The sequence below is a fragment of the Lynx rufus genome, unplaced genomic scaffold (assembly GCF_022079265.1).
Source record: "Lynx rufus isolate CCGP_SWC_20201006 ecotype Redwood Valley unplaced genomic scaffold, mLynRuf1.p SCAF_10, whole genome shotgun sequence".
In the NCBI taxonomy this organism is placed as follows: domain Eukaryota; kingdom Metazoa; phylum Chordata; class Mammalia; order Carnivora; family Felidae; genus Lynx; species Lynx rufus.
The window spans coordinates 65588079-65603057 of record NW_025814824.1 but is presented as its reverse complement, the minus strand read 5'-3'; positions in this window follow the sequence as shown (position 1 = coordinate 65603057).

Below are 14979 nucleotides of genomic sequence, written 5' to 3'. Positions count from 1 at the left end.
AGAGAGCCCAGCCTACAGCTCCCTCAGCAGCCAGTCCAGGATAAGCCTCTACCCAAATGCTAAGCCCAGCCACTGACCCCACCCAACCAGAAGAATAGCCTCCAGCCCCACTAAACTGCAGGTTGTAGCTAGAGGCCCCATCTGAATAGAGAGCCCAGGCAGAAACCTTCTCTAAATGCAGAGCCTAGATAGCCAGCTGCCTGCCCCTTCAGTAAACCCAGCCTGTGGCTCTGCCCAAGTGCTACAGGCTTCCTGTGGCCCTGTCTGATCTCAGAGCACAGCCTGTGTCCCTGTCCAATTGGGAAGCCCTGCCTCCTCAGTGATTGAGGAGTGCAGCAAGGGTCCCCGGCTGCCTCCCCACCTCAGAGCGTGGGCAGCAGCCTCACCTGACTAGAGACCCCAACAGCAAGCCCTGCCTGTTTGTGGATGCCCCCCAGGTGACCCAGCACCCCAAGCTGAGCTGACTGGAGGTCTTTCCCTAACAAAGCAAACCTGTGAAAACTGGTAGAGCAGATCCAGTGCAACAAGATGTTGTTCAAAGGGTACAAACTTCCAGCTACAAGAGGAGTAAGTTCTGGGGATCTAATATATAGCACGGTGTACTTGATAGCTGCTAACAGAGTAGATCTTAAATGTTCTCACCACACCCACACAAAGGGTAATTACGTGGTATGATGGATGTGTTAACTAACCTTATCATGATTAATGATTTTGCAATATATATCAAATCATCACGTTGTATACTTTAAACTTCTACAATGTTGTATGCCAATTATATCTCGATAAGTCAAAAAATAGTGTTTTAACTTTTTTATTCTCTCCATACGAGATTAGCAATAAGACCGGTGTAGAAATAGAGAAAACTTACTGTTTGCCTTTTGTAACTCATTTTAGCGTTTCCTTTTCTCCTTGCTCCTGTGTCTCTTCAATCCCCACTTCCCAGAACTTCCTTCTCCACTATTGTTTGCCCTCTACCCCCATCCCACCTCCCAACAACTCCTAGCATTAGTCTCTTAGGCTTCATTGGTAGCCAGAATAACTTAGCACATCAGTGATAAGCCCTGGGTCCCTCAGACTGAATCATAACGCTCTTTATTCACTCCCTCCTTGGCCCAGTTCTTAGGACTGAGTTTCTTTCTTATTTACTATTCATGTTCTACTTTCCTTCAAGTCATGGCCCCAGGACTACCTCCCTCTCCGATAATATTTTCAGTCCCAACTGCCCTTGTACAGGTATTCTGGAGCCAACATGTCCCCAGCCACTTCGGTAAATGCATTCATTCCAATTCATCAAGCTATACCCTTATAACTTGTGTACTTTTCTTTAGCATGTTATATTTAACAAGATGTTTATTAGAGTAAAAAATAGAAGCAAATAACAAGAGGGCTGAGTACAAAACACCAAGGTTGTGGAAAAGGTGATTTTATATCTTAAAGGAAATAATATTTGGGAAGACAAAGTCTAGATGGTTGAGGGGACTAATAAAAGCTGCTCAGAGGGGTTGGATACACTGATCTCTCTTTGGCATAGAGAGGTGTGTGTGTGTGTGTGTGTGTGTGTGTGTGTGTGTGTACAAAGGCAAACGGATAGAAAAGCCCCCAGAGATGATGAATCTTGCCTTTTAGTTAACCCAGCAATGGTTTTTACAAAATGGCTACCTGATACTTTTCTAATGAGATGCTTCCATAGCCTTTTTGTGACCCCAGGTATTCCATCATGCCTAGATTTTCTTTACTATGTCCATAACTGCCTAATTGGCATCTCCAGGTGACAGAATAAGGATTCTTCAACCCTGGTGCCTTCTTAAGAATCAGCTTGCATCAGGGTCAGTTTTTGTAGGCCCTGCCCCACTTCCTGTGCCCTCTTGAACACCCAGTCTTGTATTGACCCCAATATGACTAAATCAGCAGCCTTTTATAGCCATGTCAAATGTTTTCTCACGTAATATAAATGTTTCCATTCTCTACTGTTGAGGCAGGTCATAAAACATATTCACTACTGTTATTTAAAGTTCATCTTGACCTGACTCCCTTGTTGGCTGGGGTGAGCAAATGCTGAGTGTGAAAAGGTTACTAGTTCCCATGAATCAGGAAAGCTCATTTAAGGGATAAATCTGGAGGACAAGAGTAAAAATTGTCTATAGATATGTTATATCATAAGAAGACTGAATAACCCTAATCTGTATAAACCACGCTATCCTAGATAAAACTTTAATTCTCTTTCCTTTAGGATGCTCTGAGGTTACTATGAACCATACTTTCTAAATATTGTAGAATGTTGGTTTTTGGTTTTTGGTTTTTGGTTTTGGGGTGTGTGTGTGTGTGTGTGTGTGTGTGTATTCATCTCCTATTCACACAGAGGAATACAGAGCTCGATCAAAGAAAAAAAATGAAGCCGTATTACAGAGGCTACATTTTAAATTCATTTTGTTTGAAACTGGAGATAGGTGAACTATGGAAGTCAGTTGTAGTGTCCTATCTCTTTGCCCAAAAAATGGACTTTGTAAACGCCAAGTTCCTGAGACTACCAGTTCTGCTCTGTAAAATGTAATAGGGGTGCTAAAAATCATCAGAAGTGTGTGAAACATTGTAGTTACTGTTTATTCTGAATACACAGTGAAGAAAATGATTATTCACTGTCATGAAGGTGCTAGGGAAGCATAGGTGAATGGACTGTTCTTGAACTCAAGCAGTTGATAGTCTAGTTTAGGATATAGAAATATAAACAAATAGATACTGTTTAGAGTCATAAGGGCTATAATAGAAGAACTAGCTTCTTGGAAGCCTAGCTGTATGGAGAAATGCATGATGCAAAGAAAGGCATGCTTACATTAGGCTTTCAAGAATAAGTGATCGGCGGGAAGAAATGCTGCCTGGCGTGTGGGGCAAGAATGAGTGTGTGCATGACACTAAACCTGGAGCAAGGTTTGCAGGAGCACAGGAGCCTATGATGGAGGCTGGCCTGGCAGTGCAGACCACAGCTTAAATATGATTGTCCTTGTATACTCAGTTTGTGGATAATAGGGAATGAATAGAGAGTTTTAAGGGAATAAGATAATCAGTTCTGCATCTTAGAAGGATACTGGAAGTAGAGTGAGCAATGGACTCAAGAAGAAATCAAAGATGAGACTATTACAAGGCCATAGCAAAAATCTCAGAAATAGAATTACTATCATATTTAACATATTTTCAGTGTTGGAAAGATCTTATCAAAGGCAGAATGATGTTTGAAATTACATCTATAAAGGCTTTGAAAAATAATTCATTTAATAAACACCTGTTACATATGTATCATCTACCAAGCAGTGAAAAAAACAGATATATAGAATGTGTGCAAAGATTTAATTATAGCACTGTTCATTGCAAAGTTACTTAAAACTAAAAAATCTGCAAGTAATCAAAGGACCCACAATTATTAGATTGCCTAAAAGAATCTATTTTTCTATTTTATACATACACACTATACATATAGTATGTATACATAGAATTTCTTTTTTAAAAGGCATAGGACTTTTATACATTCTTTTTTTTCTTCTTCTTCTTTGTTCATATTTTGTAAAAAAAAAAATTTCTATAATTATTTGTCATTTAAATGTAAATGCATTCCATCATGTTACCAGATAGAGAACTATCTGGTTCCAAACTCAGGTTCAGCTGCTCACTGCTTAAAAGTCAATACTCAAGAGACAAGTGATAGTGGGAAAGAAAAGTGTTTTATTCAGGAAGTTAGCAATCTGGGAAGATGGTGGACTAATGTCTCAAAGTCCATCTTCTCTGTCCAGGCAAAGCCAGAGGGTTTTAAAGGGGAAAGCATGAGAAAAATGGAGGGGGCCGGTGCAGAAAAGCAGGTGCACAGGTAGTGACTCATATGTGGGCATGACCCTGAACAGACTTGCTGGCATCTTCGGCAGCTGTTTGAGAATGTAGTCAGACTTTATCTTCTGGGGAAGTCTGGTCCTTCACTCTTCAGAGGCCATTTGTCTGCAGATCTCAAAGTTCTGCTACAAACCAAGAGACTTAAGTCAACAAGCAAGGAGTGCATAAACTTGAAGCAAGTTAACCCTTAAGACCAGTTGGAGTGCTGTTATAATAGTTACAGCATGTATGTATACTGAAACATATATGTGTATATTAAAATGTTGCATATAAAAATAAAGGCTATAACTGATGTATATGTATAATTATACATATAATTCTAAATTGTATAGTAAAAGAACATTGAAAGATATCAAGTTTTTATTTACGTGTTGTTAAAGAAAAAATAATGTAAAAATATGCACTAAAAAAAAAGAATGTATATACCACACATAAAAGAGAAGTACGAAAACATGACCATATGGAGTGGTTATAACTGGGTAATGATATTGCAAGTGATTTTTATTGTCTTTAATATGTTTTCTATAGTGAACCACATATTTTTGTACAGAGAAAAATATTGTTGAAAAATATATAGTCAAAAGTTTTCCCTCTTTTTATGAAGTTGCAAAGGCCAATAAAAATTTGTATCATCTATTTTATGACCTATGTATGGAAGATGAAGTGTGAATGTTTGCCTGTGTTTGAATTGGTGACTATTTGTGATGGTTACTTATAAATCTTTTCAACTTTATAGTATCAATATCTGAATCTTGGTTCCATCCATGCTTTTCCTGAATTTCTGAATGTTACTTTAGCTTTAGACCAGAGTGATTTATGCCAGACAATGACTGTCTCCAAGTTCATACCATTGAAGTATTCATTCTAAATCCAGATCCACAGGCACCAGTCTAAACCACATGCACTTAATTAATACTTAAATGCACACATGGAGTTAATTTGGCCTGCGAAGTCCACTTTTTCTTTGAACATTATGTCAGTATATTGGGAGCTAAATTGTTTCTAATTTCACTTTAATGCTTCTAATAAAATTTAAAGCCCCAATATATTTAAGGTAGCATAATTATGATTACGATATTAACAAATTTTTATTTTGCATGAAACAGAGATTTGTGACCACTTAATAATTAGAATGTAGACTTCTAATGGAAATGTAGTAAACATTACTATGCTATGTAGGTTCTCTGTTTTATGAAACTCAGTTGCGCATTGTAAATCTAGCCTGTTTGAATTCTTTTCAGGTAGTATGTCAAATTTAAAAATCAGAAGGAAAAGCATTTAAATTGGGCACCACTTGCATATAATAAGGACTATATACAATTAAAATTTTTTTAATTCCAATATAGTTGACATACTGTGCTATATTGGTTTCAGGTGTACAATACAGTGATTCAACAACTCTATATATTACTCCGTACTCATCATGTTAAGTGTACTCTTAATCCCTTTTACCTATTTCACCCATCCCCCCCACCTACCTCCCCTCTGGTAACCATCACTTTGTTTCCTAAAGTTGAAAATCTGTTTTTCAGTTTGTCCTTTTTCCTTTGTTCATCTGTTTCTTAAATTCCATATATGAGTGAAACCATGTGTTATTTGTCTTTCTCTGACTAATTTCACTTAGCATTATACTCTCTAGATCCATCCATGTTGTTGCGAATAGCAAGATCTCATTTTTTTTTTTATGGCTGAGTAATATTCTGTTGTGTATCTATACAACATCTTTATCCATTCATCTATTGATGGACACTTGGGTTGCTTCCATAATTTGATTACTGTAAATAATGCTGCAATAAAGACAAGAGTGCATGTCTTTCCAAATTAGTGCTTTCATATTCTTTGGGTAAATACCCAGTAATGGAATTACTGGATCATGTGATAATTGTATTTTTAAATTTTTTGAGGAATCTCCATACTGTTTTTCCTTAGTGGCTACACCAGCTTGCATTCCTACCAACAGTGTACAAAGTTCATTTTCCATCCTCGCCAATACTTGTTGTCTCTTGTGTTTTGATTTTAGCTATTCTGACTGCTGTGAGGTGACCTCTCATTGTGGCTTTGATTTGCATTTCAAATGCAGTGATGAGTGATGTTGAGCATCTCTTCATGTGTCTGTTGGCCATCTGGATGTCTTCTTTGGAGAAATGTCTGTTCATTTCTTCCCATTTTTTTCAAGTTTATTTTGGAGAGAGAGCACATACAAGTGGGTGAGGGGCAGGGGGGTGGAGATAATCCCAAGCAGACTCTGTACTCACAGTGCAGAGCCCAGTGTGGGGCTTGAACTCATGAACCATGAGATAATGACCTGAGCTGAAGTTGGACGTTTAACCAACCGACCCCCATTTTTAATTGGATTATTTGTGGGGTTTTTTTTTCTTGGTGTTGACTTGTATAAATTCTTTATATTTTGGACACTTTTTATCAAATATGTTGTTTGCAAATATCTTCTCTCATTCCATAGGTTAGCTTTTAGTTTTGTTGATTGTTTCCTTCACTCTGCACAAGCTTTTTATTTTGATGTAGTCCCAGTAGTTTATTTTTTGCTTTTGTTTAATTTGCCTTGGGAGACATGTCTAGAAAATGTTGCTACAACCAATGTCAGAGAAATTACTGCCTGTGCTCTTTTTTTTTAATTTTTAATTTTAATTTTTATTATTATTTTTGTGTGTGTGTCAGATCTCACATCTAGGTCTTTAATCTCTTTTGAGTTTATTTTTGTGTATGATGTAAGAAAATGTGCCAGTTTCATTCTTTTGCATGTAACTAGCAGTCCAGTCTTCCCAACAGTGTTGAACAGACTATCTTTTTCCCATTGTATGTTCTTACCTCCTTAACTGAAGATGAATTTGCGACATAATCTATCTCTTGGCTCTCCATTTTGTTCTATTGATCTATTTTTGTGCCAGTACCATACTGTTTTGATTACTACAGCTTTATAGTATATGTTGAATCTGGCATTGTGATGCCTTCAGTTTTGTTCTTTTTCAAGTTTGCTTTATTTGGGATCTTTTGTGGTTCCATACAAATTTTAGGATTCTTTGTTCTAGTTCTGTGAAAAATGCAATTTTGATAGGGATTGCATTAAGTCTATAGATTGCAGACTATATGCAATTTTAATGGCAACTTTGCTTTGGAATTATTTTGCTGTGTGGAATCACAAATAGGACTATCTGTTTTAAAGGTGATATATATAGTGTATGGTTCTCTGTGATGATTTTTGGTAACAATCATCATGGATTTTAAAACTGGTCAAACAGGTATAACCTTGGAATGACTTACAAATTACACACTGTATATGGGGAAAAACTGAGTCCTCTCAATGTTAAACTGCTAAGCTTAGCCTAGGATGAGCTGAAGATAAAAAGTTTCCATCTTGAGTGATTGGTGAAATTATTTACTTGGACTTTGATGGGAATGGTATAATGTGGACAGGGAGTACCCAGGTTTTGGAATGACATGAACTGTATTCAAATCTCAGTTCTATCATTTATTATCCATACAACCTTGGGTACATTATTTAAACAACCTGATTCTTTAAAAAAAAAAAAAGGTTTTTTTTAATGTTTATTTTTCAGAGAGAGACAGAGTGTGAGTGGGGGGTGGGGGCATAGAGAAAAACAGAGACACAGAATCCAAAGTAGGCTCCAGACTCTGAGCTGGTGTCTACTTCTGTATAACAGACATGATGATGCTACCTTTCAAGGATGTTGTCAGACTTAAGCAAGCAAAAATAGCACCCAGTAGAGAGTAAAGTGCCTAGTAGAAATATTACACAAATATGAACTAAAAAATTTTTCTACCCACTTTATCCAATTTCCTGTGGACAAATAGGACATCAGTACTTGTTAGCATACATATATGGAAGCAGAATTAAAGCCCTTCCCTGCAACATCCAATTAACATTCCTGATAAATAATTCTTTAATAAAATTATGTGATATTTTGGCACACATCAAAGATTGATTCTGCCTACAGTGCTCGCTTTGTTGGCCAGGTACACCTCATGGTCAATTGATTGCCTTCTTTCAGTAATTATTTTTACATTTGTATTGTAATTTTATTTTAGAATAATTTTAATGATTTCAGTGGTCACCATTAAAATCTTAAACTGCGTCTTCCCTATTTGATACTGTATTTTGGCTTCTGTTTTCATTTTTTTTAATGTTTATTTACTTTGGAGAAAGGCAGAGAGAGACAGAGTGTGAGTGGGAGAGGGGCAGAGGGGGACACAGAATCCAAAGCAGGATTCAGCTTCTGACAGTATAGAACCGATATAGGGCTCAAACTCAGGAACCGTGAGATCATGACCTGAGATTAAGTCTGACACTTAACCTACTGAGCCACTCCGGTAGCCTGATTCTGTATTGTAGCTAGACTATTTATTGGAGGTGTTTCATTGTTGGTTTGTTTTACTTTCCCAGGAAGACTAAGTAGGTGCTGTGTGTGTGTGTGTGTGTATACACACACGTATGTATGCGTGTATATATATACATAAATATATAATTTTATAGGTGCCATATAATAATTTTGTAGGTGCCATATGTGTGTGTATATATGTGTATATATATATACATATATGTACATGTGTGTGTGTGTGTATATATATATACACACACATATATATATATATATATATATATATATATATATATATAATTTTTAACTTTGCACACCTCAGGTACTATTCTATTGCTTTCTCACCTGATTAACAAATTGGCTGAATATACAATTCATCTGTTACAACTTTGTCCCATGTAGATTCTAAATATATTCTGATATATACTATTGTGAAGGGGATATCAAGGCCAGTCAAGAGTTTTCCCCTTTGTACAACATCTTTGCCAAAATGCATATAAATTCTTTATTTATATTTTAAATAAGGTAATATTTCTATATTATCTATTTACATTTAAATTTTATATATTTATATATTTAAAGGATTTATCCATGTGTTTTTATTAAGCATTAAACATTCAGTTAGACCTTTTCAGCTCAAACCTTTCTTCACCTCAGGAAAATATTCTTTTATATCTTTATTTTTTTGGTCCATGTGTTCTGGACTCTTCTTCAGGAACTAATTATTTTGTATTAAGTCTCTTTTGGCTAAACTCTACGTTATTATTTTAATTTTCTTTTTCTCTGTTCTTTTTCTGTGAGTAAAAGAGTACCTTACATTTTCTTTTTGTCATATTGATTTGATTTTTCAGACTGACCTTAACTGCTTGTAATGGAAATTTTAATTCTATTTGCTTTTTAGTGTCACTATAACTTTTCTCATCTTATGCAGTTTCTTTTAATTTGTCTGCCTCTCAGCACTATTTTATTTCAGTTTCTTGTTTCATTTAATCAAATTTTGTTGTATAATTTTTTTTCTTGTTTCATATATATTGGGAAAAGGAATTACCTAATTCCTCAATTTAGTACTGTTTTAAAATTTTTGAAGCATTTTTCTCTGTATTATAAGTACTTTACTATTTTTATATTACATATTATGTTTATATTGTATATCATGTCATATACAATATTCTAAGTGATTTTTTGTTGTTAATTTTTTTACTAGAAGCTTCTGACAGCCTAGTGCTACTCATATGTAGGTGATTATTTCTTAGACATTCTATCCACTTTCATTGCTGTTAGAATCTTCCTTCAGATGATTGCTAATAAATTGCTAAAACTATGTATGATCAGCTCAGACTAGGCTGAAAAAGAGTTAAGGATAGTTCAAGCAGAGAAATTTCATATTAGTCACTAGGCAGCTTCTATACTTAAATCAGTTTTCTTTAACTTGTTCTGTGTCCCAGCATCCAATTCAGATATAAACTATCATTGTTCCTAGACTTCTTAACAATGTTATCCTCAGTACCATAATTTTTGGGGCATCTGGGTGGCTCAGTTGGTTAAGTGTATGACTTTGGCTCAGGTCATGATCTCCCCGTTGGTGAATTTGAGCCCTGTGTCAGGCTCTGTGGTGAGAGCCTGCTTCAGATTCTGTGTCTCCCTCTCTCTCAAAAATAAACAAACATTAAAAAAACATTATTTTGGGGGGTTCCTGGGTGGTTAGGTCAGTTAAGTGTCCGACTTCAGCTCAGGTCATGATCTCACAGTTCGTGAGTTGGAGCCCCGCATTGAGCTCTGTGCTCATAGCTCAGAGCCTGGAGCCTGCTTTGGATTCTGTCTTCCTCTCTCTCTAACCCTCCCCTGCTCACACTCTGTCTCTCTCAAAAATAAATACACATTAAAAAATGGTTTTAAACCAAAAAAAATTAATAAAAAAGAGAAACTTGCTCAAATAAAACCTTGGAACGTTGTGATACTGACACATAATACTAACACGGTAAGGGAATATTAATTAGGAAAGAAAGACTAAAACAGAAATGATCTCAAGTGGTTAGTATGGAAATAGGAATGTGGGTGGAGAGGGGGAGAAAGAATTTTCTTTTCAATTTATAGATATAAATTTTACATTTCTTTTGCTATGCACATACATTTTTCTTATAACTTAGAATAAATTTTTAAAATTGTAATGATTTTAATGATGCAATTTAAAATTAAAAAAAAATAGGAATACTCCAGAATAATTCTAAAATCCTAGCACTACTATTAGTACTTTTTTCATTTCATATATAAATGGAATGGAAAAACTATGTTTGGGCTATTTTGCTTTTTTATGACATGGCAGATAGCATAAGTATTCAGCATATAGCTTGCCTCCATATTTCTAACAGAATCGATCCACAAAGTGATGCCACTCCCTCTCAAAATAATTGCTGCCTACTTATTTTGTATCCTTTATCATGACGATCAAAATGAAGGTGTAGGTTTTAATAAAAATTCATTTTGAAACCTTTTAACATTGAGTAATATATACATGCTATGAGAAAATACAAATTGAAATGGGGTGTTTTCTGCAAATAGGAATTTGGATTAAGAAGGGTAATTTGGGGGGACCTGGGTGGCTCAGCCCGTTGAGCAAGTGACTCTTGGTTTTGGCTCTGGTCATGATCTTGGGGTTCATGAGACTGAGCCCTGCATTGGGTTCCATGTTGTCAGTGCTTGGGATTCTCTCCCTCTCTCTCTTTATCTCTCACCCCTCTCACACCCCCTCCCACACCTCCTCCCTGCCCTCTCCATGCACACACACATGTGGTCTCTCTCTCAAAATAAACATAAAAAAAGAGAAAGAAATGGCAATTTGGGTGAGAAGTCAAAAATTAGGACTGCAAAACTATGATGAGCATGTGTTCTCAGGAAAGATGTACATGAAGACTGCTAATTGCGTTTCAGTGGAATCTGTAAAAACTGCACATGAATAAACAGGCTTTTGTACCAACACATTAATCTGATATTTTTCACCCTGAATGATTCTGTGCTAAAAATTGCTCCATTTGTGGCAGTTGCTAAATAATATAAACGTAATGTGCAACAAGCCTTTGTATCTGGATTATTTGCTAATGTTCCCAGTGATAGTTAGAGGGCATGATTTATTTAAGGGATTCTGTAATAACTATGTTTGCTTAGATTAGTTGGCACTACTCTTTCAAACTTTGGATGTTCTTTCAGAGAAAGAAAAAACTTTATGACTCAAATTGCTCTTTAGATAACTGTTGCTAAAAATATTTACAAGGGTCCAAATTTCTTTCCCAGACAAGCGGGGGATCCAAGGCTTAGCCTAGCCGGTATTTTTGTTCTAGAAGCTAAGGTTGGACCTGGGAGTCTGGTAGGAGCAGAGCTTTGGGGAAAAAACTGGTTGTGGAAAAAAAAAAAAAATGACGTGCAGAAATAGTGGCATGGGACCTACAAGAGCTTGGCAGTGTTGAAAGACCAAAAGGAGGCCCGGTGAAAATGTGAGATCAGGTTTGTCAGCAAGACTTGCCTGGACAGGCTCAGGAGGAAGGAAAAGAGGAGGGTAACTGAACCGGATGAAACAGAGAGGCAACTTAAAGCCACTTGTTGATTCTGATAGTGTGTCACCATCTCCAGGGGTTAAGCACCTAATTTCGGCCAAACTTTATTCCCATCGTGGGTAACTGAGATGGTCTGTTGTCATGTCTGTAGTTTAGACAAAGCAGGAGGCATCCAAAAAAGTGTAGTAGATTTTCAGTGTGTTTGGAGTTGAAGAGTTAGTGAGTTGACAATTGACATACATGAATTCGAGTTTGAATATATCAAACTTCAATTTACTTGTGGATGATGCCTTTATGACAAAAAGAAAATTGGAAGTAGAAAAAGTGTGTTTTCTTTTCCACCAATTTTGCCCAAAATCCATGAATTATCTTTTACCTGTCTTTGCAGTATTTTTCTCCCCACTCAGGAAGATTTTAACCATGTCCCTAGTTACTATTTTTGTTACAATTGTGTAAATTTTCAAGGTTGGATCTTGGGTCCATATCCACATATTAATGATTTTTTTCACATTGTTTTTCTCCTGTTTGACTATTTTCCTTTTGTATTTTAGGAGGGCGTTCCAATTTTATTTTCCTGATTTCTGATGAGGTTTTCTAGCATCAATTTTCCATTCAAACCAGAATTTGGTTAATAGGACAATTTAAAGTCAAATAGACTTCTGAGTCCAGTCCTTGACTGCTTTTCCAGCTTCATTTTCTCTTATTGACATTTAACATTGTATTAGCTTCTGGTATACAACATAATGATTCAATATTTGTATATATTGCACAATGATCACCACAATAAGCCTAGTTAGTGATTCAATATTTTTATATAATGCAAAATGATCACCACAATAAGTCTTGTTAACATTGTCACTATACGTAGTTACAAATTGTGATGGGAACTTTTAAGATACCTCATAAGAACTTTCAAATATAGAATACAGTATTATTAACTATAGTCACCATGCTATACAACCCCATGACTAGATGTTTGTACCTTCTGACCCATTTCACATGCACACGCACACCCTGACAACCACCAATCTCACACACACACACACACACACACACACACACACACACAAACCCCTCCCCCCCCCCCCCCCCCCCCCCACCGCCGCCAACCACCAATCTGCTCTATCTATGAGCTCGGGATTTTGTGTTGGTTTATTTTACATTCTACATATGAGATCATACAGTATTTCTCTTTCCTTGACTTATTTCTCTTTGCAAAATGCAAAGTCTATCCATATTGTCATAAATAGCAAGATTTCCTTTTTTATTGGCTGGGTAATATTCCACTGTATATACACACACCACATTTTCTTTATCCATTCATCCATCGATGGACACATAGGTTGTTTTATTTTGGATATTGTAAATGCTGCAATGAACATGGGGATGCATGTATATTTTTAAGTTGGTGTTTTTGTTTTCTTCAGCTAAAAACCCAGAAGTAGAATCTATGCTGGGTCATATGGCAGTTTTAATTTTTTAGAGACCTCCAAACTATGTTTTCCTTAGTTCCTGCACCAATTTATATTTCCACTAACAGAGCCCAAGGTTCATTTTTCCTCCTTACTCTTCAGCTTCATTTCTTGATTCTATTTATACAATCTAAATATAACCCAGGCGTATTATTTTCATTTCTCCAACATTCAGTGTCCTGTTTTCATGCCTTATGCATGCTCTTCCCTTTTGCCTGGAATGGCATTGCCTTGTGATTTCAGTCTGGTTTTGCTCATGCTCTTCTCAATGTGAAGAAATCACCCTGGGTATGCTGTTGGAAAGAATGGTATATTCAAGGTTCTATTCAACAGACACCTCTGATTCCTCTCTATTCCCATCTCCCCCTTTTTTAAAAAAAATTTTTTTAATGTTTATTTCTGAGACAGAAACAGAGCATGAATGGGGGAGGGGCAGAGAGGCAGACACAGAATCCGAAGCAGGCTCCAGGCTCTGAGCTGTCAGCACAGAGCCCGATGCGGGGCTCGAACTCACAGACTGCGAGATCATGACCTGAGCCGAAGCCGGACGCTCAACCGACTGAGCCACCCAGGCGCCCCTCCCATCCCCCTTTTGTAAGGCATCAAAAAAATTCCATAATAGTAACTGAATACATCTATCTTCTTGCATTAGTGTTTTTGTTTTCTTTGGGTAAATACCTAGCAGTGGGATGTTGGATCATATAATAATTCTATTTTTAATTCTGTGAGGAACCTCCGTGATATTTTCTACAGTGGCTGCACCAATCTACATTCCCACCAGAGTGCATGAGGGTTCCCTTTTCTCCACATCCTCACCAACACTGTCTTTTTGACTTTAGCCATTCTGACAGGAGTAAGGTGAACTCATTGTTTTGATTTGCATTTCCTTGATGATTAGTGATGTTGAACATCTTTTCATTGTCTGTTTGCCATCTATATTGCCTTCTTGGAAAAAAAATATCTATTCAGGTCTTCTGCCCATTTTTCATAGGATTATTTGTTTTTTGTTTTTGGTGTTGAGTTGCCTAGGTTCTTTACGTATTTTGGATATTAACCCCTTACTGGATATGTCATTTGCAAACATCTCTTCCCATTCAGGAGGTTGCCTTTTTGTTTCACTGATGGGTTTCATTCACTGTGCCAAAGCTTCTTATTTTGGTGTTGTCTCAATAGTTTATTTTTGCTTTTGTTTCCCTTGCTCAAGAGAACAGAGTTGTTAATATATACATGAGTAGGTGATGACTAAATGCCTTTATGATAGACTGTACAAGGTTTTATTGTGGTGCATAGTGAGGGAAGTGTTGGGGAAAATTAGTTGTGGTTCACATTAATGTGCTAAAATTAAAATAATTTGCTCTTTAGAAGGTAGCATCATAGTCTCATGCAAAGCAACACCTTTATTTCACCCTTCATCTGCATAAGTAGATAAATGTTGAGCTAAATTTTGGTTTTGTGGTTTCTTTTATTTTGTATTTTCCATTTATTTTGGTTTTATAAGAATATAAGCGAAAGGAATTCACTGTAAAGTTTATGCTCACACATGTCTAAATTTTGTATGAAAAGTTTCTCCCTTTAAATGGTTTTTACATTATTGAATAATGTATTGGAAACAACTGTGTAGTTGAAAGACCAGGATCCTTGGAATTAGATACATAATCAAATTATGACCAGCTGCACCTTAACTGAGCAAGTAACTTCTCTGAGCCAGTGTTTTCTCATTCTGTGAAA